The 25,341-nt window shown below is 42.7% G+C and overlaps 1 protein-coding gene across 3 annotated transcripts in view; it reads right to left on the bottom strand.

Annotated features, from left to right (window-relative positions):
- NRG1 (neuregulin 1) overlaps positions 1–25,341 on the bottom strand; it is a 482,035-nt gene that overhangs the window by 328,353 nt on the left and 128,341 nt on the right. The window lies entirely within an intron of this gene.

The raw sequence follows: 25,341 nt of genomic DNA on the forward strand, positions 1-25,341 counted from the left end.
GTTAGAAGCAAATGGGATTTTATTATGCTTAGCAACTTGATGGGGAACATAAATGTCCGCAATCTTGTACAGCTAAAACACTGAAGTCAGCACTGGCTACTTACATGATTTTATTGGAATTCATATGATTTGTTTGTTGGTATCTTTAGAATATTGTTTCAGCTCCTACAGTCATATAACTCCATGGAAATGCCACTCTTTTTTTTTTTTTTAATATAGCAGCAAATGTCTAGCTCTTGCAGCTGCAGAGAAACTCTTGCAAACAAGATCCCATAAAAGTTCACAAACCAAGAAGTAAACACAAAAGGACCCAGACTACAATCTGGGGGCTTATCTATTTTTTTTGAAGATGTTACTGATATTTTTAAAATCCTATAACCCATCAAGAAATCAGATAAACAGTTCCATGATTCCATGTCACAAATTGTAAATGCTGGAAGGTTGCAAGATGGATAAATGCAGAAGGAATTGCTCCTCTCTCATATCAAAACATGCAAACTTCTAAGCAGGCCTGAAAAAAACCAACTGTCAAACCTACCCAAGGACCTGGTGTTACATGCATTCTCAGAAGACAGGGTAGGATTTTGCAGAACAGGAGTCCTGCAGAGGACAGGATAGCTCATACACTCCAGGGCTTGTCTGTTTGGGGACTTTTTGCAGCACAGCTACTCTGCACTAGCTCTGCTAGGCACTGATGTATCAGAATCAAAGGATTTTATTCTGAATTAACCAGATTAAGATCAGTCTGAATAATCAACTATTTGTTAATTGCAAGGAACTACAATGTTTTAAATTCCTACCCTGTTTTAATCCTACTTCCTCCATACTCCCCCCTCCATGAAGCAAACTGGGTCTCAGAAACCAAAAGTAAAGCTGCAGCCCCATGCTTTCTGAGCTTTTCCTTGGGAAAAAGAGAAACCTAAAAAACACTGCAGCACTGACAGCTGCAGCAGATTTGCTATGCTGAAAAAAACCCCACTCAAAACACAAAACCAAAACAGGACAAGTGGGTAGGGGATATTTTCACAGAAATACATGCTAAATTGCATAGTACAATCTTATGATGTCACTTGAGTTATTGCAGATGATGTTCAGTTAAGCGCGTAATGCAGTGTGTTACAGTGTGTAATAACACTTCAAGTGCAGTGTACTTATGGGCTGCATGGAGTATTCTGAAAAAGCAGCCAGGGGAAAGTCTCAGACTATGGCAGTTGCTGAAGCAAGAAGTTGCCCCTTTAGTACCTACAGTGGAGTGGAGAATATGTTAAAATTGGTTTCCAGACTGATGGAGAATATGTTAACATTCATTTTCAGATTAAAATATTAGTTAAATATATGGCTTTTAAAAGCAATCTACAATGAAGTGCTTTAACCACTGTTTAATAACATTGTACTGTTCAGTGTCAACTGTTATCCACTGCAGATCTGAGCAGGCATCTTGGGGCCCATGTGATGCCCATGTTTGGAAGAACTGGAAGGCCAACTGGGAAAAGTCCAGAGGCAAGTAACAATAATGATTTGAGGTAAGGACAATATGACACATTTGGGGAAGGAGGGGATAAACTGACATTCTTTATAAGGGAAAAGAAATGAAAAGATAGTTTCCAAAACCTTGACACAAAAAGGTATGGAGCACTCTGTTCTCTGCATCTGTAGCAGATGCGACAAGCAATTATGGCCCTAAGTGGCAGCAAGGTTAGACAACAGGAAAAGCTTTGCAGCAATGCAAGGGTTTCCTGGGGGCATTGTGGGGAGCCGGTCCCACTACTAGAAGTCTTTCAAATGAGTTAGAAGAACATGTTGTGAAGTGACCTTTGGATAAAAAGATGAATGACACAACCTTTCAACACCCTATTGGGATGTATTTGACATGTACCATGGCCAAGCAATAACAGAACTTGTGCTTGCTAACTGGCTACACCAAACCACTGCATATTCTCTGTACTATGACCAATGCCAAAACAGGAGACTAGGCTGCTGCCAAAGTCTAGCAAACTGGTGAAGTTTGATGGTGTGGGTTATGAGGATCCATTCTCCCTTTATCTTAATGCTTGCAGAGGCAGGATTTGATGCAGAGCCAGGAAGTGCAAGAAACACAAGTTGTGCTATAGCACAGCCTCCAAGAAAGACCTGTGCCCGGACTGCTGCCATGAGGGCTCATTAGGTCGAGCAGTTCCTGCCGCCCTGCCTGTTTCCTGGGGGAGCTCCTCCACCCTTGTTCAGTGACTGTGTGTACTTTTCCCATAGACATTCCCCCTGCATTACAAAGCTAGTGAGCTGGAAAATAGAGAGACCAACTGCTTATCTTTTATAGTACAGGACTGTCAGACACTTCCACAAGCAAAAAGCTAGATGGATCTGGTTTCTACCTCCTACTGACCACTCACCACCCCACTGTGCAGAGAATAGGTGCCCTCTTTCTCCTGAAATCCTCAGCTTCCAGCAGCATTACCATTACCCTTCCGTGCTTGTGTTGATAACCCAAGGCGCCTCCACCTTTCCTCCGCCCACTTGGAACATCAAAGAGAATGACATGAGCAAATATTTCATAATCCAGGCCTGAATTACTTTACAAATAATTACACCTACCTCTGATAATTCTCTGGGGTCAGTGCACTGAAACTTCTGCACAGTTAACAACTGCATTACTCTAAAGCACTCATTATAGAACCCATTCAGGATGCTGCCAAGCAGAAGCAAAGAAATTTTCTCAAGATGGATCATGCATGGATTTCATTCCCGTCATGCACTATTGGGAAATCCCTGAGCAGCAGATGGAGCTTGCAGTCTGCTCCTTGCAACCAGTAGATTTTACATCACTAAGTATGGTTAAGTTTTTTCCCCACCTTCAGCTCCACATTAGGCTAATCTCCACAGACAGAAAGGAAAAAGATGCAATCTATGATTTTTCTCCATGAGATCAACATAGTTAAATCATCCCTAAGTTTTTCAAACATAGCTTCACTTTCTCTCCCCAGGTCAGCACTTCGCCAATGCTATAAAAGTTTGGAATAGCTATATTTGGCACTGAAGTCCACACTTATAAATGGAACTAAGTCAGTCAGTCACCACGAATGGGGTAAGGAGTAAAGAGTTACTGTCGCCGGTTTCCGTAGGACAGATACCAATGCAGTGGAATGGAGATGCAAAATGTTTTTACACTGTACAAAGAAGCAGCAAAGCATAGACTTGGGCACACAGACATAGACAAAAGCCCCACAGATGAAACACCCAAGAGGGATGTCCTACATCCTACCCAATTTGCTCAGCTTAACCAAAAGATGTGAGAAAAACAGCCATGACAAAGTGAATATCTTGGTAGATTCCAGGGCAATTAATATGAAGAAAGCAGCATAAAGTGAGACCCATGCATTATATTTACACGCAGACATACAGATCCTTTATAGGAAGGATTCTTAGCAACTTTTCCCATCACTTCTACAATATTCTCATTAAAATGTAAAAACAAGCAACAACAGCGGCTTACAAAAAAGGGTGATGGGGACCACTGCTGTACAATACTCAGGCATTACTAAGCTAACAGAATACCTATGAGGTCAGGTTAAAGTTTTATGCATATATCCATGCATACATCCACACAAACAGATTACAAAGGTGCTCATTCCCACCATGTGTTGGGCACTGTCCTAATGGCCCAGGCCCATATGCCTTCTCCAGACAACAGAATGACTTCAAGGACATCTGAAGGCAATCAAGATCTGACAAAGATGACAAGAGTTGCTCCTGGGAACTCTTTTGTTTCCTGATCAGTTTAGGTGTTACAGACTTTGCAAGGAGAGACAATGTATGAGGCAAGGCCTAACTCCAGAGATAAATTCCCCTATCCTTTGTCTTTCCCAGCATGTCTTAGATTAAAAACACACATGATCGTAAAGAAAATGAAGTACAAAAGAAGAACAAATCAAGAGAAGACAGATGTCTTTAGACCCCTGGAGCCTACTCTAAAACTTTAATTCTTTCACACCAGACCCTGGAACCACTGCATTTTGCCTCAAGACACTCCATGACTCAGCTGTTGAAAGAAAAGCAGTTGCCAAAAGGAAAGAGGCACAAGCAGAAAAAGTCAAACTGAGATTCTCCAGCTGAGAGAGCCTTGACTTCAGCATAGCATGCTTCAACATTCTTTTCAATTTCTACCACTGGCTTCTGGGTGAGGCCAGAAATGCAGGGACCACCAGGCAAACTTTGCCCCCTCCTCACTGTTTTGCTAGGGAAGATGCTACAAAAGTTTCACTCATCACCACATTCTCTGTTTTTTCAGACACAAGAATTACTCCTCTCAGCACTCCTAATGCTGCATCTCATGCTTCAGAGATTACACAAGAGTAACAGGGAGTAAGAAAATAAGGCACCATTTTGAACGCTTGGCAGAAAAAAAAAAGGTTTTTCGTCCTCAATGATCTGTAACAGGTTGTTAGCTACTGCTTTCTTGAACTCCAGTCCCACTCAGTGCAAGTAACAGATGCCCCTTCTTCATCATTTATTCACTCCTCTGGAAATGATGTTAGTGTTGCTTTGACAACGGGCAGCCACGAGCTGCCTGGAAGAAACTGGAAGTATTGAGAGCAACACAAAACCCTGTGCCTTTCCTCAGGTGTTAGAAGTGTGAGGAGGTTGGAGTAGATGCTGCTGCAGGGTTTGCCACAACTGGCTGACAACGTATCTCCTTGCTGCTCACCTGCCCTAAGTACTAGAGCAAAGGGTGGGTACAGGGAGTCTGGAGTCCCTACCACATCACTGATGTACCATGCTTGCCCACCTTCTCCATTTCTGTGCTAAAACCATGCTCGCTGCCTCTTGAAAGCTACCCTACTTAAACACAGGAGTAAGGCAGTCCAAGAGTAAGAAATTCCATGGGAATTTCTAGAACTGGCTTTTCACCCAAGGTCAGTTGTGCCTGATCCTATATACCACTTGTGCTGACAGGAGCATCCTGTCACAGCTTCAGGGAGATTTCTGCTTGCCTTTTTGCTGGATGCCATAAGCAATGGTAGCAGTGCCAGGTATCACCTGGCTGTGGTCCCTGGCCTGGCGCTGCTAACACCACACTGGTGTGCAATCCATCACTAGAAGCAAAACTGAGCTCACAGGCACAGAAGGGCAGGGCTTGGTGTTCCCTCCTAAAGAGGCTGTGGTACTTATATAGTGCTTTATGCTTCCCTAATTATTCCACTACCAGTATGTGAGCTGGCTGCACTTCATTTGTCTGTGCCCTCCACAACGGCAGTGGAGCAGTTCTGCAAGGCATAAAATAAGAGCTAAGTTTTAGCATCTGACTCATGCCAAATGGGATCAGCTACAGATTCAGTCTCTCTACACCATTAAGTAATTCATTTTTTCCAGTTGCTTTCTCCTCCGACTGCTGCACAATGAGCTGCAGCCCATGACACGCCCCTGGTTGTCTCCTCTCCTTGCCTGTGCCAGCAAGCGTGGCACTGCATGCTGGAATAGCCCATGATGGCAGAGGGTGACTAACATGCACATCATCACTGCCTTTTTTTTTGTATTTCCACCAAACGCTTTCCAAGGAAGTGGAATCTGTTAAGGAGAGGAGAGCACGTGCTTTGTGCAACACAGCAACTCCCAGCATTGCTGAGGAAGGTGTTGTGAGGGAAGCAGGAGCTCATCAGGCAGCACCAGCTATAGCTTCTAGTCCTCCTGCTTTGCTGCCAGTGTTTTCACTGCCTTCCTCTTGTTAAAATGGCCCCTAGAAGAGAAGTGATAAAGGATTTCTTGGTGCTGCCACGGAGGCGAAGAATATCACATGAGACCCTCTGCACCTCTGTTTTTTGGAAGGTATGCCAAAAGGTAAAACTGCACAGAAAAATCTACATCAATAACTCTCCTCTATATCAAGTGTTTCCTACACTTTTAGGAAAAAAATCAGGCCCTTAATAAAAATGATTGCTGTCCTGCAGTGTTTTGTTCTGGTCTAAGGAATGCAGGGCCAACATGTACAAACTGCTGAAAATGAGTTTTCTGCTTCCAGTTTGTTCCTTGATGTCTGGTGAGAAGTCCTCTCTAACCACATATCTCAGAAGAGCTGAGGACTCCTCCAAAGATAATGGAGGGAACAATGGGAAGCTGCAATAGCCATGGCAAGACCTGCAGTGAGTTCATTCATCATAAGATGAATTATGCCAGGACACCTCACAGCGTTCTTGCTATATTGTTGTCATGACCACATATTGATTGCCATCAGCCCTGTATCAGCTCAATGCTGGATACTTCTTCTGTCTATAAAGAAAAGCTTGCTGTGCTACTTACGGTTGCTAAGCATTTACCTTGGTCTGTAAATCTCTGTACAGTCAACAATCTATTATTTGATGTACCAGTATTCAATGTACTAAAAAAGAAAAAGAAACAAATATTTTAAAGTCTATGCAACAAAAACAAAACCTATAATGCCAAATATCACTGTGACATGCATAATAAAAATAATGAAATATGGTCTTTTTTTTTTCTACATGTGTGCTGATATTAAACATTGAACAGCAAATTTGGGGAACTCCTGTGCTTGTGGCAGCAGTGATAGCCATGATTATGCTTTACATAAGGAAGACTAGTAAATAATCCCAGAGCCATGGAAAAAGAAATGTTAAAAAGCAAATTTGAGAGTTTGGAGGCACCAGAAGATGACTTAAAAACTGTTACTTTACCCATTTTCTTGTATTTTTTACAAAGAAGTGTGGTGGTAGTGCTGCTCCTTTAAGATTGCAGAAGCATTGCTAGCAAAGGGGAAATAGAAATAGTTTCTTTATGAATTGTAATATAGTTCTTGTTCTGTCAGCACCTCTTTCTCAATGAAACTGGGGAGGTGATGACCCATTTGAAAATCTCTTCCCCAAAGCAGGAGGCTGGAAGCAGGACCCCTACTGTATTACTGTTTAAAAGGCATGCAATTTAACCAGACTGGAGTGATGTTGGGATGGGAACACATTTTATCCATCCCGTTAAATCTATTACTGTATTAATATTTGGACTTACACTCATACATTGTATCTGCCTCTTTCACAAGCACAAGTACTGGCAGATGTATTCGGATGCAACACCCTTTATAAACACAAGACTTTAGACCTAGAGTCTAGACTATCATAGGGCCTCTTGATTTGGAAACAAGAGGTTCATCTTTTGATATGCTGCACCTAACACAGGAACCAGAACTTGAATGAGGAAGGTGGGAGGGGAAGATTTCCCCCTAGCAACTCTGAACACGCTCCTGTCCAGCCTGCAGAGACAGCTTGTCAGACAGTAACATATTCAGTATTAAAATTCTCTTGAATTGCCCATAAAAGAAACACTTCTTCAGGTTTCCTACCTCCACGCGCATTGAAGAGTTGTGCCCCAAAGTACTGCAGTAAAAAGCCCTAATAAGCTATATCCTCTTTGAGATTACCAAATGCTTGACTTCGTTGTTTCTGAGCAGTCCATTGTGCACACTCTGTTTCCACAGAGCCTTCAGCTGACTTCTCTTTCCCTCCCTGTAACCAGCCTCTTTACTGATTGATCATGCTGATTGTCAAGTGATGATATTTCTCCGTTCCTCTTGGAGACTGAGAAACAGGGGATGTAAGTATTCTGAGGAACTTCATTTGCTCCTTCTCATTGTCCTAAGACCTGTGATACCTTCCAGCAGTCCCGTACACCCTTCTGGCTACCAAGTTGAACACCATGGGACATTAGGGGGGAAGCAGTCAAAGCACACATTTGGAAACAAAAGACCTCCATCCCATCTCTGCCCACCACGTGCAATCATGACTCTCCCTTCTCTCCTTATAGTCCTCACAGAAGCAATGGTTTCTCACTTTGTACAGTATCTGGCACAACACATACACAATCTCACACAGGCCCTGTAGATCTAACCATTTTTTCCTTCTGAAGTTCATATCAATATGTGTATAATGCAGCTGGATAGAGAGAGTCAGTCTCCAGGAGGCCAAAATGAGAAGTATCCCATTTTGTTGCTCAGGTGACATACAGCAGGGCTAACCTGGAAAACCTTATTTTGTTGTGGGTCCATGATTCAGGCTCCTAGGTGAACAGCGTCTCCAAGGGAGTGAAATAAAACACAGTGGCATCGGTTTGCAGAAGTTCTCCCAGTCGCTATTTGACTTTTCCTGTTTTGGGGGCTTTTAAGTTACTGTTGACTGACTGTAAGGGCAATCCATGCCACTGAGGGAATGTGCTGTGAAAGCAAGGCACAAACTTGTTTTTGCCGTGCACTCAAGCTGCTCTCCATTCTTGGGCTGGAACTTAGACCACCTTCAGGACACAATGACCTCTGAGCATGGACATAACTATTTTAGAGGTACAGACACGTCTGTGCATAAATGCCTCCTTCTCCAGAGGCAATAGTGCTGGAAGACCGTGCAGGCACCTCCAAACAAACTGCCTGCAAGTCAGTTTGAGCTGGGAAGCAGCATGCCCTATGCTCTTGCAGTTTGAACTCAGCAGCTGCACTCTTTGCTGCCTTGGACCCTGGTGCTGCAGAAAAACATGCCCCAGGAGTGCCAGAGGCCAGTCCTTCTCAACCTCTGCACTCTTGGTTTTTTTTCGTTTGCTTGGGGTTTGGGTGGGGTTTTTTGGTTTGGTTTTTTTTGGTCCCTGTTCCCTGTCACCTGCTCCCTGTCTTGGAAAGCAGCAGGGTGTCTCATCTCCTGATCTTCCCTCCTTTCCTGACTAATGCACTGTCCTTGCTAAGGTCTTTGCTCCCAGGCAGGAGGCTTCTGTTGACTGGCAGCAGCAGAGCTGGTGAAGGTTCAGCACACTTCCAGATTTCCTCCCCTTAGCACTGCCCTTTCCCTTTCCACTCTGCGCAGATTTCTCCAAGGCGCTTCTCTGGCATGGTGTCAGCCTGCTTCTGGCTCTCACTCAGCTGAACCTCCTTCTCCCTGTGGCAGATGTCTATGAGATGCAAAGGTCCCAAGGAAGAACATGACTGAATTTAAGGGTATTCTTAAACAACTTGCCAAAGCGACCTCCACTTCCCAAACTCAGAAACCTCCATTACACTTGTTCTTGCAATGAGTTTAAGGATAGTTTTGCTGCTGTGGGAGGTCTGGAATATGACATTTCAGAGGCAAACCTTTTAAGTGCTGTGCACAGTTTTATAATAAAGAGATAATGATAAACTGGGGATTTTCAGAAGGGGATACTGGTTTAGAAACACATAGTAAAATTAATCCTCACCCCAGTGGCAGACATTCCTGTGCAAATTTTCTGTGTGGTAAGTTATTTGTGCAAGCTTCTTAACTCTGAATGTAGTGCTGTACACTCACTGACTGTTTTAGCCAATAAAAATACATTTGTAGCAGATGTTAGCAAGTGGTCCCAAAACCTCAGGCACATTCTTGTAACCCAAAATACAAAAAACTTTTACACTGGGATAAATGATGCACTTACAAGAATTAAAAAAAAAAAAAAAACAAAACCAACCAACCAAACAAAAAAACCCCAAACAAACAAACAAACAAAAAGCCACACCACCAAAAAGCCAAAGAACACCCCCCCCCCAAAAAAAAAAAAAACCCAACCAACCAAACAACCCCAACAAAACCCACAAAGAACTAATCTGGTTTCAGTTTGCACTGCAGACTCAGAATGCCAACTGGAAGAGTTAAGCAGGTTGCCCCAGTTCATTTTCAATCACACATCAGCACATCTTTAAGTAAAATTTCTCAAGAGGTCAGAAGTAAGTAATTTCTAGGTTGTTCTGGGTTGCACAGTAGATGCTGTTCTCAAAGACAGACATAGCAATACAGACAGACCAGAGGTACCTCCAAAAGCCCGTCCAACCCACACTGCCTTGCAGAACACACCATCACCAATTCATTGCTCTAATGGGAGTGTGTTGTGCCCTCCTGTGGGATGATCCCTCACAGTGCTGCATGCAAGACCAACTTCCCTGGAGTGCTCACCACCTGGCAGCTTTCTTTATGACACTCCCAGAGGGTCTTTTAAAATTGCACTAGGAAATTTGAAAATCCAGATCCTTCTTTCAATGCTTAAAGGGGAAGAGGGCCATAACTCTCACATTTGGACCTTCGTAGCTGCAGGAACAGCTTCATCTGGGGCCATGTGAAGAGCTGCATCCCAGCATTGCAGCACTGCCATAGCCTGGGACCACAACACTGCTGCTGCATGCAGAAGGTGTCCCTGCTGAAACTCAGCTGGGGAAGTCTGTATGGCTCAGACTAGAAAACAGTAGGAGAAAGAGAAACCAAGTGCAAACCATTCATTCTCCAAGCTTATTCTACATTCAAACACAGTGATTCTCCAGATAGCTGTAGCATGCTAGAAACTTTTCTTTCTTTTCTTTCTTTCTCTCTTTCTCACTTTCTCTCTTTCTCACTTTCTCTCTCTGATGAAGAAGGGAAGAAAATTTTTTCCTCGCTGGACTGCCTGAGAGACCAAACAAGGCCATGAGAATGCTCTTGAAACTCGTGTGACAATGGACACTAAACACACAAAGATGCTGAAGCCCCTAGGAGAGGCTCATTCTTGGCAAGTTGTGAAAAAAGTGCTTAGATTTTACCTCAGAGGGCTGTAAAGCTTTCTGAAGACAATGGCATCTTCAGAAGGACTCCTGTGGTTAGTAAATATCCAGCTGGTATGTATGAAATCAGGTCTATACCTGCAGGTAAGCACGTAGAATTTTCCAATCTCAGTTCATTTTTATTAAACTGATAATGATGATGTCACTTTTCCTTTTGGAACAATACGCACTGAAATATTCAAAGGATTGAAACAGAGTAGGGTGGCACCCCACCATGCTTGTGCCATGGATTTAAAAATTTTTAAACAATGGTCTCACACACTCCATTACTTTGATAACCCATAAGGTTAAGTACATGAGCCTCAACTGATGAAGCTAAAGGCAGTGCACAAGCAAATACTCTGATGCTCACTGTATTTCTAGTTCAGAATCACTATGTGTTGGAGTTGCCTTTGAAGATTTTATACCCTTTCACAACTTACTCTGCTTTGAATTTCTTTACCAGCCAAGTTTGGCTTTGACAGAAGTAACTTACTAAATTTAAGGCTGGTGACTGCAGCCATAGATAGTGAAAATCATGGGAGGTGGAAGGGCCTAGGAGTGCAGAATATGTGCTCTTAATTACTGCTTCATTTGTACACATGGCTAACTGCTCGTTGACATTTTCCTAGTGCTGTGTGCTCAGTATACCATGCTCTTCTCAGCAATTTCAAGTCATTTTGAAAGCAACAAGAGAATTTTTTACTAGACTGAACATATTTTTGCACTGTTATTCCTCTACACAATCACTTTGTTAGAGATTTTCCACATCTTACACTTGAGAAAATTGCTTTTATTTAAAAAACAGGCTTCCTTCTGTGAGGAAGAATTGCAGAACTTTGATGTATTGTGCATGATAAAGAAGCTTTGCTGGACCTAAATCCTTCCACAAGCCTTTGAGTTTCAAACTGGGAACATCGCCAGTTCAGAAACTAAGGTATGAAGTGACTTGTACAATTAACTGGACGGTTTGCTGTGTAAATAGGTCATCAGCATCATGAACTGACTTCATATGTAGGCATAGCCAAATTCAGGCCCTTCTCTCCCCAAGACGCTCAGCTGCAACATAAGGATGCCAAGGGACAGGGGGATCACCTCACCTCTGGCCATTCCCATTTTCGCACAGCATTCCGTCTGTGTGCAAAAGAAAAAGGTCCCGGTTGCTTCTAGAGCTGAGGGACAGGGATGAGGTGTCCCCAAGTTATGTTTTAGTGGGATGAAAAGTGAAATAGGGAGCAGCACCACCCCAGCTGCAGACAACACCTGACATGAAATAGCAGATAGAGGAGGACAGCATCTGAGATACCCTACAAAGCACTGCAGCTAGCAAGCCTATATGCTTCGAATACTGCACCCAAGGGAGCAAATTCCCCAGTTTTCATTTATTTCAGTGAGGATTTGAGTGTATAATCATTACAAGCCACTCTGGGGGGATGGGGGGAAGAAGGAGCCACATGAACACACACTCACAACTGAAAAGCTAGTATTTGTGCTGCTAGCAAATGAATCTGTCAATGTCCAGAAGTGACACGTTTGGACGGCAGCCATCATTAATGGGCACATTGGAAATATCACTCAGTTCTAATTACTGACTGCTTTGGAAAGTATGAATGTCAGTGTATCTAATAGAAATGATTTCACATGCGTTGTTACTAAGTACAGCAGAGATGTAAGCATTTCAAGCCTTTTCCTTTGACAAATAGCCATAATTTGACAATTCAGATGCAGTCCATACTTATCTGGGCTGTGGTTCAACATAAAATCTTTTACTGTCATTCAACTGTCCAAAACATCAGTTAACAGAAGGAATTTATTGTGGGGTGTTGGAGGAAATGAAATCAGAAGGTCTTTTGCTGAAAAGGCTCTGAATGCTTACTGCCATCACTGAATTTGCTCTGGGCCATGTCAGTACTATAAGCTCGCAATTACACCAGCTATTTGCAATGACAGGCTTTTCAATTGAAAAATTCAAGAACAACAACAGGCTTAATTGTTGCTGTAAAACGTTTCTCTCCAGCAAATTCATTTTTTATAATCTTTAGCATACAGCAACATCTGAAAGCAGATATACCCTGTAACTGAAGTTTGCCGTGCATGAAGGACAGGTCAAAAAATGTTTTGAGCCCAAAAGTCCTTTCACAAGAGATATTTTCCTCTAGTGACTGCCAAGAAAAGAGGCACCTTCACTATCCTCCCCTAATTCACCTGAGGATGTGGGTGGGGGTAGTTTATACTGCTATTGACAGCTTCAGTATTACCTAGAAAAGTCAGTCAGTGAAATTGTAAGCTTGCTGTGAAAAAGAAGATAATGAGGCTGGGGACTGGAGTGCCTGAAAAATACCAGGATCTCTGATTAAAGGGAAGATGCAGAAATGAGTACACTAGGGGAAAAAAGCATTAAAAATGACCTTGCCAAGGAACAACATGACAAAACAGCAATGTAGAGAGTAATGCCACCCGGCAGCAGCAAAGCGGTCTGCATGGGGCAGTTCTGCTTGGCAAAATGTGGCAATCTCAAAAGCAAGGCAACCCGCTGGCTTATCTTTTCTGTCCTTTTTCCCACCCCGCTTGTTTCAATTAAAAAGTAAATCTGGAAAATGTGGATAAATACCGGGCCAACTCCTCCAAGTATTCTGGGAAGATATTCATGCCGTTTTTTTCTGCAGAAATTGCATATCTACTACTCATAACAGTGGTCTAAAGGTAACTTGGGGGAGTCTTTCTGTTGTGAAATAGCACAGGCTGATGACAGCTAGCTACAAACTCCTTCTCGGTGCTGGCTGAGCAGCAGGGTAAGCAGCCCATGTCGAGTCACCGACTGCTGTGTCAGGAAGCCTATGGCCCCAAGTTGCAGACTTGAAGCAAACCCAGGTCTCTACAGCCAAGGTCACCTCACCAGCAGAGGCACGTGTATGACCTGCCTCCGTGCACAGCAAGCCATGCAGCTCTCTCCAAGCTATCAGCCTTGGCCAGGCTCGCAGAATTACTCCGTAAGCCGAGAAGTGAGAAGCTCTTGCGTGTGTGTTTCCCAATGCCTATGAACTGCATTTGTAAACAGGATGATTTGGGGTGCTCAAGCAGGGGTCTCATACCTATTTCTGAGTGGATGTGGTAAGAGTGAGTGCTGAGTACTGAAATATCATTCCTTTCAAAGTGTTAAGGGGACACCCAGCAGCTGAGACACTGTGTTCACCAGCCATGCCTGAAAATCTTACTTTGCACAATACTTACAGAAGATTTGTGCAAGAACACAGAGGATTTTTTTGTCATTTCTGAATGTGAAAGCCAATAAAACTCTAAACATATAAATCTTCGGGGTAGACTTGTGAAATCTCTTTGAGCTTTACAGCTGTAATACTTGGACAGAGATCATCTTTTTTTCCCCAGCTTCACCTTGTCTCTTTGTATGCAGTTTTACTAATCTGTTAAAGGTAAGATTCTTACAGCTTAAAAGGAAAACAGCAATCTTGAAATGAGTCCCATTTTGAGAGGGTGGAGGGGGTAGAGTGAAGACAGTTTTGGGTACCATGCAGTGCCCCAGGCCACCTGTTAGCCTTTGCAAACACTCTTTATTTTTTCCATAGCCTATGTCAGTAGCAAATTTCCTACAGCTGGAATGGCACCCTGTGGGACTCAACGGGCTGCAGCAAGCCCTTCCAGAGCCTCCTCCTGCTCTTGCATGCGCTATGCACCCTAAGGCATCCCTGCTTTGGGGAAGCCTGATTCACTGCCCCTGCCAGGCTATTAGAAGTTAGGATGTATCACAGGCCTCAAATATGTTAAGACCCCCATGTGCTTTCCCCTGTTATGTTTCTTATGTCTTTATCATTCACCCCTCAGACCAGCCACCTGCTTCCTGCAGTTTCCACATCTTCCTCCTGAAGATTTTTATCCAGCATAATAAAGGTTGAGGCTTTTCAGCTATAGGGCTAAGTCAAACCCTTGTCTTAAATACCTGCTCTGTAAACTCCACTTCTACAGGCAGCCCCCATTCTGTGTACATTTGTGTAAGAGATCCAAAAGGCAGGTTTGTCACCTCTCTGCTGTTGGCACTAAATTCGCAGAAAGAGCACCCCACAACAGTTGCCCTGTTTTCATGGCAGAGGATTCCTCTGCTCTTCTGAAGCTGATCCTCATCCATGCCATGTTGCACATCTCAGCTGGAGTTGTTTGTCCCTCTCCCACCTATTCCCCTTCTCACAGCCATGGCTGCTCCTCTCACCACAACCAGTGCCTGGCACAGGGTACAACCATGGCAGCTCAAGGCTCTGCTTCTGACTGCCTCCATCCCTCACTGGCCACAGGCACTGCTTTGTAGTGTTTTCATTGCAACACAAGGCTTCTCACATGGATAAACACCCTCCACATGCAACCAACAGTCGTAGAGCCTTCAATCAAGGAAGAAGGCTGAGGCTGCTACAAACTCAGCCAGTGCTTTGCAGGTGGATCAGCTCACACTTCTCAGAATAACTGTTGCCAGGCATTCATGTGAGAAAGATCCATATGGATGAAGCTGCCTTTGCCTTGCCAGATATCCAAGGTTTGCACTTGGTCTGGCTTCTTGTACCCAGCCGGAAAGTCCAAGTATATTTCTAATACCAGAATGATCCAAGCATGCTTTATACCAAATGGAGGATATGTCAATACAAAGCACTACAAAAGGAAATTTACATTTCTGTGTGGCAAACTGCAAATTTACACCCTTCCTTTCCCTCATGCAAATGCTTGCACTCACACCTACCTGTAGTGAAAAATTCTGGTGGCTCAGGCACATGTAAGCTCCAAAACACATCAAGACACACATAGTTTTGAACAGGCTGCTGAACCCATGCTACTGCAGTACTTGACCTACCAAGTAATTGTGGAGAGAAGATCCAGCACTTAGATGCACAATTCAAGTTTATTGCAGCTTTGTTGCTCTGCTGCCAAAGTGGTGGATAAGAGAAAAACTGAACATAGAAGTGACCACTCAAGTGCTGCTTGAGATGGGAACAAACAAGCAGATGCTGTAAGCTATGATACATTGGCAGTTAGTGCTCAGCTTTCTTCTGAATTATAGTGTTCACCAGAGTGGAGTTAATACATTGCACTGATACAGACACCACTGGAGGACTTCAAGGCATTTTACAGGCAGTAAACCATTGAGTTGCATTAACATGGTTTTTTGTCAATTACCCCCTTCTCCAGGCAAAACTTTCTGCTGGTGTAGTCCTGCTGAGCTCTGTGTGGTTATGTAAACAACAAATATGACCCTGAATTTATGTAAAGGAACTTAATCAAGAAGACAATGTGGAAAAGTAAGAGTAACAGGAATAAAATTTCTAAGGTTAGCTTTACTATAAACAAGCTGTATGCCTGCAGGCCCATCCTTGCACCTCTCCTCGTTGTTTGCTGTCACATATTTTAATTTACCCTACAGTATCTCTGCAGTCTGAATTCAGTCTATGTGATCTCAGCAGAGGCACCAGGATGCTCCTGCTTGATAGCTGAGGCACACAGCCTGGTTGCTTGGCGTAGCAGAGCACAGGGACAATGAGTTTCTGTTCCTCCTTTGGTACACGAGCAAGAATGATGGTGATCTTCTGGACATGACAAGGATGCTGCTGTTTATTACTATCATCCACTTGGTTTGTGAGAGCACAGAGAAAGATCTCAATGGGAATTTTTTAACTTTATTTCCTTTCCAACCTACAGCTTCAGTGTGTAAGGAGGTGAGACCCAGATCAAAGCACATCAGCAGGCAGCACAGAAACAGAGCATCTCTGTACACCACAGCTGCTGTTAACAATCCCTTAAAATTTCTGCAACATCTGTGAACCAAGACACAGTCCCACTGGGAAGCACTGGCAGACAGTGAGGAGTTTCAAGCAAAACCAACATTTCCACCTAGCTTAACTGTTAGCACAGCATACACAGCAGATGTTTCACTAAGGAGTACATCTTTTCTTCAACGCTGTTCACGCAATCACCTTTTGTCCCTGCATAGCAGAATTATCCATTTTCTGTATCACCATCTCAGGCTTAGCACTTCTTTTTCTTTTCTGCTTTCCACTTGGGAAAACAAAACTAACCAACATGAACAAAACAGCTACCGACAGCATACAGCTATGGGAGAAATTCTCAAAACTGCCTATTCTTTGAGTTCTGTTTCAGATATCTGAGTCCTGAAGAGTTTAATGTTATCAGGATGGTCAAGGGTCTAGAGTCTGACTGAGAAAAGAGGGTGAGGGAGCTGGGCTTGTTTGGTCAGGCAAAGACAAAGCTGGGGTGCTTGAGTAGCAGCTTACAAATATTTGAGGGGAAGTACAAAAAACGCTTGCCATCAGTTGGAGGTGATATAAGGAGCAATGACCATGGATTGCACCTTGGGAGATTTAGGCCAGGCAAAAGAAAAACCTGTTGTAAGGCGCAGAGGATGATGCAGCCCCAGACAGATTCACCAGGGAGGTCGTCAAGACTTGGCCAAAACAAGGCTGCCCTGACGTAGTGTTGGGGGTAGTCCTGCTCCGAGGGGAAAGATGGATTCAGCTGCCCTCCTTCAAGCCAAGATTTTCATATCTTTCTGTTTTTCCTTACTGAAAAGCCCAGGTATTCTAAGGTACACAGATGTTTTTGAACACTGTACCCAGCAACTTAAACCAGCTTTTACCCGGGATCTTAGTGAATCTCAACAAACCAACAAGCAACACTGGACCAGCACTGTGATTTTATACTGGCATCAACCTTACAGCAGATTTTTCACTTTTCCTGCTACAAAGCTGTGGAATCCAAGAAAAGCAGCACAAGGAGTGACTTCTAGAGAAGCCTAACTTGATTCCTTTCTCCAGATATGATCAGCTCTTGGATCAGTACCGGTGGAAAACATGGCATATGGTGCATGACAGAGGTATCCTGTATGATTCCAATTCATTGGCCTTTTTTAAATACAGTCAGCATCAGTGTTCACAAGGAAATAGCAGGGTATTTAGCTGTCTGTCTGGACCTCAGGTGGAAATCTAATGTTGACAGAACCAGTGAAACTGTCCTAGGGGAAGTGCAGAGTGAGGAAGAAAGGCAGGAAGAAGGATACAGCTGGGAGACTGTGAAGTGAAGAAATTCAATCATTAAAGTAAGGTTCTGCCCATTGTAAGGGGGTTGGAACTAGATGATCTTTAAGGTTCCTTCCAACCCAAACCATTTTGTGATTCTGTGATTCTTGATTCTTGTGATAAACTTTAATCTGTTAGACTATCTCACAGAGGTATATCACTTGTCGTGATGAAAAATGAATGACATTTTCCTTCCTTGAGGCCATTTGACTTCATCACATATTTTGACAGCTACATGATTCTGAAGACGGCAGTTGCCAAGAGGTGTCATCATAATTCACAGATATTTTCTCCAGAGATAGGAAAGAAGTAGTTTAGTGCAAGTTCAAAAAGAAATTAGGAGAGAGAAACTACCACATACCTCTGGATTTTTGGTTGGGGTGGGGCTTTATCATAAAAAATATCAGAAACTAGCAATTAAAATGAACTTTTAAAAACTATTTAAAATAAAATTAAGTAAGAATTAATCTTCATGGCTTTGATAACAAGTCAATAAATAATAATAATTTTGGACCTCAGTACGAACCGCTGTTTCTTGTGTGCAGTATGTCTTCAGTCAGCTGTCATGTCCTATGCTGTGCCTCTTCTACACAGTGCATTCCCCATTTGTCCCAACACTTGCAAGTGAGATGATGCTGAATTACATTTCTAGCCTTTATAATGACAAAAATATCTCTTCAGAGCTATATTTTGATCTGGAACAGTGAAGTAATCAAACTCTGTTCACTACCACACTGTTGATGTATAGACATTTAATTTACATAGCAAGGAAACAACTCTGGAATTACTACTGTGAAATGGATCACAGGATGCCAGATGTAATACTGCTTTTTTTCAGTATTGTACCCCATGGCCACCCGCATCTTGCAGTGTTTTACAGAATTCATGTTTTGAAGTCAGAAATATCAGTCTACTTGTTTTTATCAGGTCAGAAAACTCCACCTGAGAACATGGTCCGTCTCAACGGTTCTTTGTCTGAAGCAATCTGGCCTGGCAGAGAGTATCACTTTGCTGCTCTTGAAGGGCAATATGCTAAGTGTGGAGCAGGCATAGTCTTCTGAGAATACTCACATCATTCTTGACAATTTATATGTGGGCAGTATAAGGTAGCAGTCAGAAAATTATAATCCATATTCCACCTAAATAGGAAGATAGTGTAAAATCCAGTTATGCAAAAAGCCACATTTTAAGCCTACAGTTATTAGAATTCTTTCTAATTTACCCATTCTGGAATGTCATATCAAGTAGCTGGGCAGAAATTCTGACTTGATGTCAAAATGGGCATACACTGCTATTGCAGTGTAAGATATTTCAAATTTTAAGCAATTTGTTTTCAGCCATACTTGAAATCTTGTCGTCCTCCTTTAGTCTTGGGGGTTTGGGGTTTACACAATTAATTCATTTTGCACATTACAACTACATCCAGGGCATCTTCCATCCTGATTACCCTCAACTTGCTTGCCACTTTACAGACACAGAATATGATATATGATTGTCCTCTAAATTTTTCACTCTTTTTCAGGATTTTTTCATCAGTAGTTGGTAGCTAATGCAGTAATACCCATGTTTTTGAGGCTCCTCTTCCTTAGTCCTTCAGAGGTTAGGCAGTGTGATACAGAGTTTTTTGGGATCGTGGAGTTTTGGTGGTTGGGGAGTGCCAAGAGTGCTGTGGCAAGCAACAAAGAATTGCACTTAAAATTTCTCTGAGGTAGAGGAAATTCCCAGGAAGAGCTGCTTACTTGAAAAGGCACACAGATGTTTAGTCTGGGGTTATGGAGGTAAGGCTTTTTCTGTGATTAATTCTGTCCAGGGACCAGTGCATCTTGCATAAATGAACAAGCTGTACACATCAAAATGCCCACAGCCTTCACTTGACATTTCTTTTCCAGCAGGAAGCCAACTTTCCCTGCCCACCACCACCCTCAGAATCCCCTGCTGCACATCAACTTCTTCAGAGAAGCATTTCTGCTTTTGTCTAATGATTCCGTGTCTTCGTTATGAAACTCATTTTAACTTGCACCTGTCAAAATCCTAGAGTAGACAGGACAATCATTATGTATTACAGATCATCATATTGGAAGCAAATGAGTATTTACTCTGTCACGAAGTCACTTGCCTTCTCCACACACATCAAAGACGTTTTTCTTAAAATAGGCATGCTTTCATTATTGAAGATCCTAAGTAGAAGGGGAGTGGAGTTACTTCACAGGGGAAAAGTTTATGCAAAATCAGATTTGTAGCAAAACAGTTAAGTTTTTCAGCAAAAAAAATACCTGTCACTTAGTCGTTTATAGACCCACTGTTTAGAGAGAACACAAATACACTACTGCTCAAAGGGAAGTGTTTCTTTTAAAATGTGTAGAAACTAGAGATGAATGTTTATGATAGCATCAAGTTGGTCATTATATGCTGCAGATTAACAACACAGTGAGATGAAAGACACTTTTGGGTGATATCAGGTGCCATATTGCCCAGTGTTGCATTTCCCTGAGTATTTAATGTTTTCCTGGATATAAAGAACGTTTATCACTTCAAATATGGTTAAAATTAAAGGACTGGAAACAGGCTTGTTTCTCTGATGAGCCCGAATGCTTCTTTCACTGGATGGCTCTAGGGAAGTTGTTTCACTTCTGGGCCATCTGCAAAGGTGTAATAATAACACAGATAACACCCACATTTCTCTAGCATTGCAGCAGTCTCAGTCATGTGATGACTGAGAGACTGCCCTTGATTTCAGCACATTTTTATGAGGTACATAGAAATGTAGTATGCACTATCACCTGTTCTGTGCTCTTCTTGAATAGGGGTTGAATGAACCCGACATCATGCTCTGCAGATGCCCCACATGGAGGAAGTTTCATATCACACACAAAAGCCTCTTGTGACTTCAGCCCTGCTGTGCAAGGAGCCTACAGGGATACTACCTCAAAGCATCTTAAATACAAGTTCAGGACAAGAAATATGAAATGGTTATTCTCTATTGTCAAACAATGACACGAAGGTGGTACATGAAACTGAAGCAAATCTAGAAACTGCAAGTAGCAAAAGTAGTTTTTCTTAGAAACAAGGGAATTGTCACTTGTGTAAGAATCTGAAGTTTATTTCGAAGGTGTGATATAACTTATGATGTCATTTGCACTATGAAACACTTTAACAGTGTGAATGAATATGAAACAACATGAATATGAGCTTAACATCCCCTGCAGAAATCTTTTTCAATTACGTCATTCCTATGAATCTCAGTCATGCTTTCAGACAACAATGAATACTTAAACTTGTGACTTTCAATGCAGCAGGAAAGCAGTATTACCAATGCCTATTATTTTACTGAGAATTTCATCATGTTCTCTACAGGTTCTGAAGGTATGTAAGTAGATGAGAAATTCAATTTTCATGCAGAACAAAATAAAACAAGTTTCTAGACTTCCTAGCTGCATAGGAAGGGTGAAAGACACAGAAGAGCTGCCATCCCAAAGCTCTGAAAATGGAGAGAAAGCTGATAAACTGTGCTGTGTGTTTTAAGGTATCTGGTGATTTGGGGGACTCTGAGATATTCTGGCAAGACTGACAGTGAAAGGGGACTTTGAATAGGACAGTGTGTGAGTTAAGAACCAACAAAGACGAAATCCATAACCTGGCTTAGATCCTCAGACCTCTGAAAGTCTTCTGGAGACATAAAAACTGCAATGAAAATCAGCTGGCATGAAGCCTAACATACCTTTGGATAAGAAAAAAATACACTAACAAGCTATAATAATGTGCTCTTGCTGGAACCTAAAACCACTAAGCCTGTGGTCCCAAATGCTGCTGATTTCATCCTGGGTGTTAGCTTAACTTGTTTACTTTGCAATCAAAAGAAAACTAACAGATGAACAAAAATCCTATTTAAGGAAGTAGCAATATCATAATTCCAAGAAAAACTCAACTGGTGACTGTCTGGCTTGTCTTATAAAATATCCATTCAGAAATATACACATTAGGAAAACAGAGTTGTCTGAGCTGAGCACAACGTGTATGCTGCTAGGGTTTGTGTAGGTGCACATCTAGGTTACCCACAACACTCCAGGTTGTCTTCTCCTCCTTGAGTCTGTCTCCAGGCTACTGTGCCTTGGCTTACCACCAATTTCATTCTGTCCTTCAGCCAGATGCTTGAAACAAAGCTTCCTAGCCACTGGCTTCCCTGTCATTCCTCATACCTGCCTCTGTCCCTATTTTTGGCCAGCCAACACCTGTTTTTAGCACAGTATTCAAAAATGTGAGAGGAGACCAAGAGCTCCCTCACAGGGAAAGAAAGCCAGATGACAGGGATGTCAGATGGGTGAAGTATTCATTCTGGGGTGGAGAACATGATGCATTTATTTACACTGGCATGATTGCCCCAATACCACCCCTCAAGGTAAATTTACTGCTCTGTTATAAGACGGGACTTGCGTCACTCTAATTTACTTTGGTAGATTGACAGCAAGTAAGAATTTCAGGTTTCACTTTAAGAGGTTTCTTGGCCTTGTAAGTGTGCAGCTTTAAACATGGAGTACACCCAAAAGACTCTAAATCAGAAATCAAATACAAAAGGACCCAAACCTTATACATAGCACATCAGTGCACTTAGCACTATTGCGAAGTTCTCTGGTCTAGACAACCTCCATACATTCAGGAAATTCTAATTCATTGATTTAATTAACTCAGATCGCAGTCAAGACTTTTGCCAAAGCACAACCTGCTTCACAAAGAACTTGGCTTGGTCTTCCTTTTCTTTCACTCACTACCTATTGTATAAGTCATGGATCAAATCTGTCCCTAGTACAATTTTACTAATGTGGGACAAAATCCATCGTGGTGGAGCACACAGGAAGATTATCTCTCTATACTTTCCTTCTAATGGTCGCCGAGCTTGTAGTCTGACCTAATATAACTCTTTCATATATAAACGATGCCTGCATTAAGTACCTGACATGGCTGGCTTGTGCCTCAGGAAACATTGAGGCAAGCTCCTGTAGAAGGCAATCCAGAGTACCAATCTCTACCCATGCTGATTACAGTGGGTGCCTGGGAAGCCATCTAATTTAGTACTCAATCTATTTCAATGCAAAAACTTGCATGCTCTTGAAAATAGCTCATGGTCAGCCCATGAGTTCATGAAGCTGTATGTTCACTAGTAGGTGCTGGCAGCATAAACAGCATTACTGCTTCCCCATGCTCTTGTTTCCACATCCTGCTTTTTAAGTATATGCTGCAAACCCTCTTGTGCAGATACAGTTTTAGTCTTTATGTGAACAGTACACAGTGCAGTGAGGAGCTGGCGTACGATGCAAGCTTCTAGGTCGACAATATAATACTAAAAGCTCAGCAACAACTCACAAAGGTGATTGTGAGACAGGAATTAATTATTAAAAAAAAAAAAAGAGGATAAGAAAGATTCAGAAATTTATCCATTTGCCTGTTTGTCCCTTTGCCTGTTTGAGTACATGTAAAAACACTGAAAGTTAAAGATGAGCAAACCAACATTAACTTTGCAGTTAATGCCAGTTCTCACGATGTGAGCAGCAGGACCTCTGATGTCCACCATGGAATAAGGAGGCTGCTGGGAGATGACAAAACCATGCAGCCAGGTAGCTTTTCTCATGGCAGGAGTGGGGCATCCAGAATTATCATGAGCTACCAGTACCAGACCTCATTCTGAGTTGAGACCAGCCTTGGAAGTGCTGCCTGGACCATGAAAGACTGTATCGGATGTATGTTGTGATGGACAGCTCACCAACCTTGTTGTCCTTCTTTTAGTTATTTATCAAGTCCACCACATAGCTGCCCACAGCCATGACTATCCCAGGACACCTGAGGGGGGATACAAATGTGCCACCAGGGATCAGATTGAACCAAGCAATATCCTGCAATGTGCAGACAGAGGAACTGCCAAAAACTTGTCACAGGGTGTGGAGATGGCCCAGCCTGAGTGGAGTCCAGAGTTAACCTAGTCAACCCGCGTGGGGTTTCAAGTTCTCAGCAGAACTGAGGCTGAAGAGGGTGTGCCAGATTGTATGGAGCCTGTCTATACTGCTGATGCCATCTGCTGGCTAAATCATTACCTAGCCTTGGCTAGCGGGAAGAGCCTGCAGAGAAGTAGGTGCACACCTTGTCTCCTTCTTACTGTGGGAAAAATGACATTCTTTGAAACTGAGAGAGCCGATCATGGGGAACAACCAGCAAAAGAACAAAGTATGCACGTACAGAGTCCCTGCTCTATCTGGCCTAGTAGAAGTGCTGGGAAATGAGGTTTTGGAGGGATTTTTTTTTCCCCTGTCTCAAATGGCCTTTGAATGTTCCTTCCTTACATATTTAGCATAGACCCACTCATGGGATGCAACTCACCAAAAGTGAAGCTATCCCAAATTGGAAAACAGTGCTTCTTCTGCAAAGTTAGTCTGTTCTGGTGCCTGGTATTGCTGTGGGGGCAGCTTGCAGCTCTGGCAATGCTCTTCTGGTAAGCGCTGTAGGTGGCACAATGAGGGCAGCTAGGTGTGCTTAGTCCTCTACTGATCCTGCAGTGGACTGGGTGTGGGGTGGGCAGGGCACTGCTCACTTCTCTCATAGATGTCCAACACTCAGTTGCTTCAAGGAGCTCAAAAAATTGAGTGTTTCCTGAGGACTGAGAGAAATATACAGTAAAAGCAAGCAACACTGTGACCTGCAGTCAGATCTTAGCACACCAGCTCTCCCACAAGAGTAGAGATCCAGAGGGTGAGACAACTTACAGGGTAACCAAATTAGTGTGCACATTTAAGTGCAGCTACTTAGTCAGACAATGAAACACCCAACAGTGTGACAGAAGCTAAGAAAAGTCAAAGCATCTAATCCTTCTGGTTTTAAGATTCCATGGTCACAAATCACATTTGCCAGTTGTATTGAATAAAATTTTAAGATGTAGTCTACGTCGTGTCTTGAAAAACAGCAGAGGAGTCCCAGAAGCATGGTACTACTGAGACACTTTTAAAAATGGGAGTAAATTGCTTTTGAGTATGTCTACCCAAAATGCCATATTGTGGCAGTTACAGTGCTGATGTGGTGATCTAAGGATTTGCAGAAAGTGATACTATCTCCTATTAGATCACTGATCTAAGCAAACGGTTCTGCTTAGTTTGGTTTCCCACCCCACCCCCCTTCCACCCTTGCTGACTCTCTTTATACTGTGTGATCTCTTTTGCAGACAGATAGTCTGATATCTGAGACAAATAGTATTTCCACAGTGTTGCAGAAGAGGTGTCACAGCTGTGTTGCAGAAGGGGTGTCTGAGCTGTGGTGGGCTTGGCTGGTACGAGCATTTGTTCCAAACACAATATTACCTCTTCCCACAACTCTGACCTCACTTTTACCAGCTCATGCCTTTTCAGGAACCCAGCCTGATCTCTCTGGTCGGACTGGTGCTGCCTTGCCTGGGCCCCATAAACTTACAACAAGAAAATCAAGCTCTAGTCATATATATTAGCTCCAAATATCTTCTTCAGACCTTCCTACTAAGATAAGGGCCAGTCTTTTACTGTAAACTACAGTATGTACCATCTGTTAGACTTTAACTAAAAATGCCTCGATTAAAGAAATTCTAGCAAAATCCTGGTAATTAATGAATAATGTCATATTCCTAATTTGCATTGCCTGCAGTTCAGTAATTGTATCCTTCTTTCTATTTTTTAATAAAGATGTTAG

This window comes from Grus americana, chromosome Z, assembly GCF_028858705.1.
Source record: "Grus americana isolate bGruAme1 chromosome Z, bGruAme1.mat, whole genome shotgun sequence".
NCBI lineage: Eukaryota > Metazoa > Chordata > Aves > Gruiformes > Gruidae > Grus > Grus americana.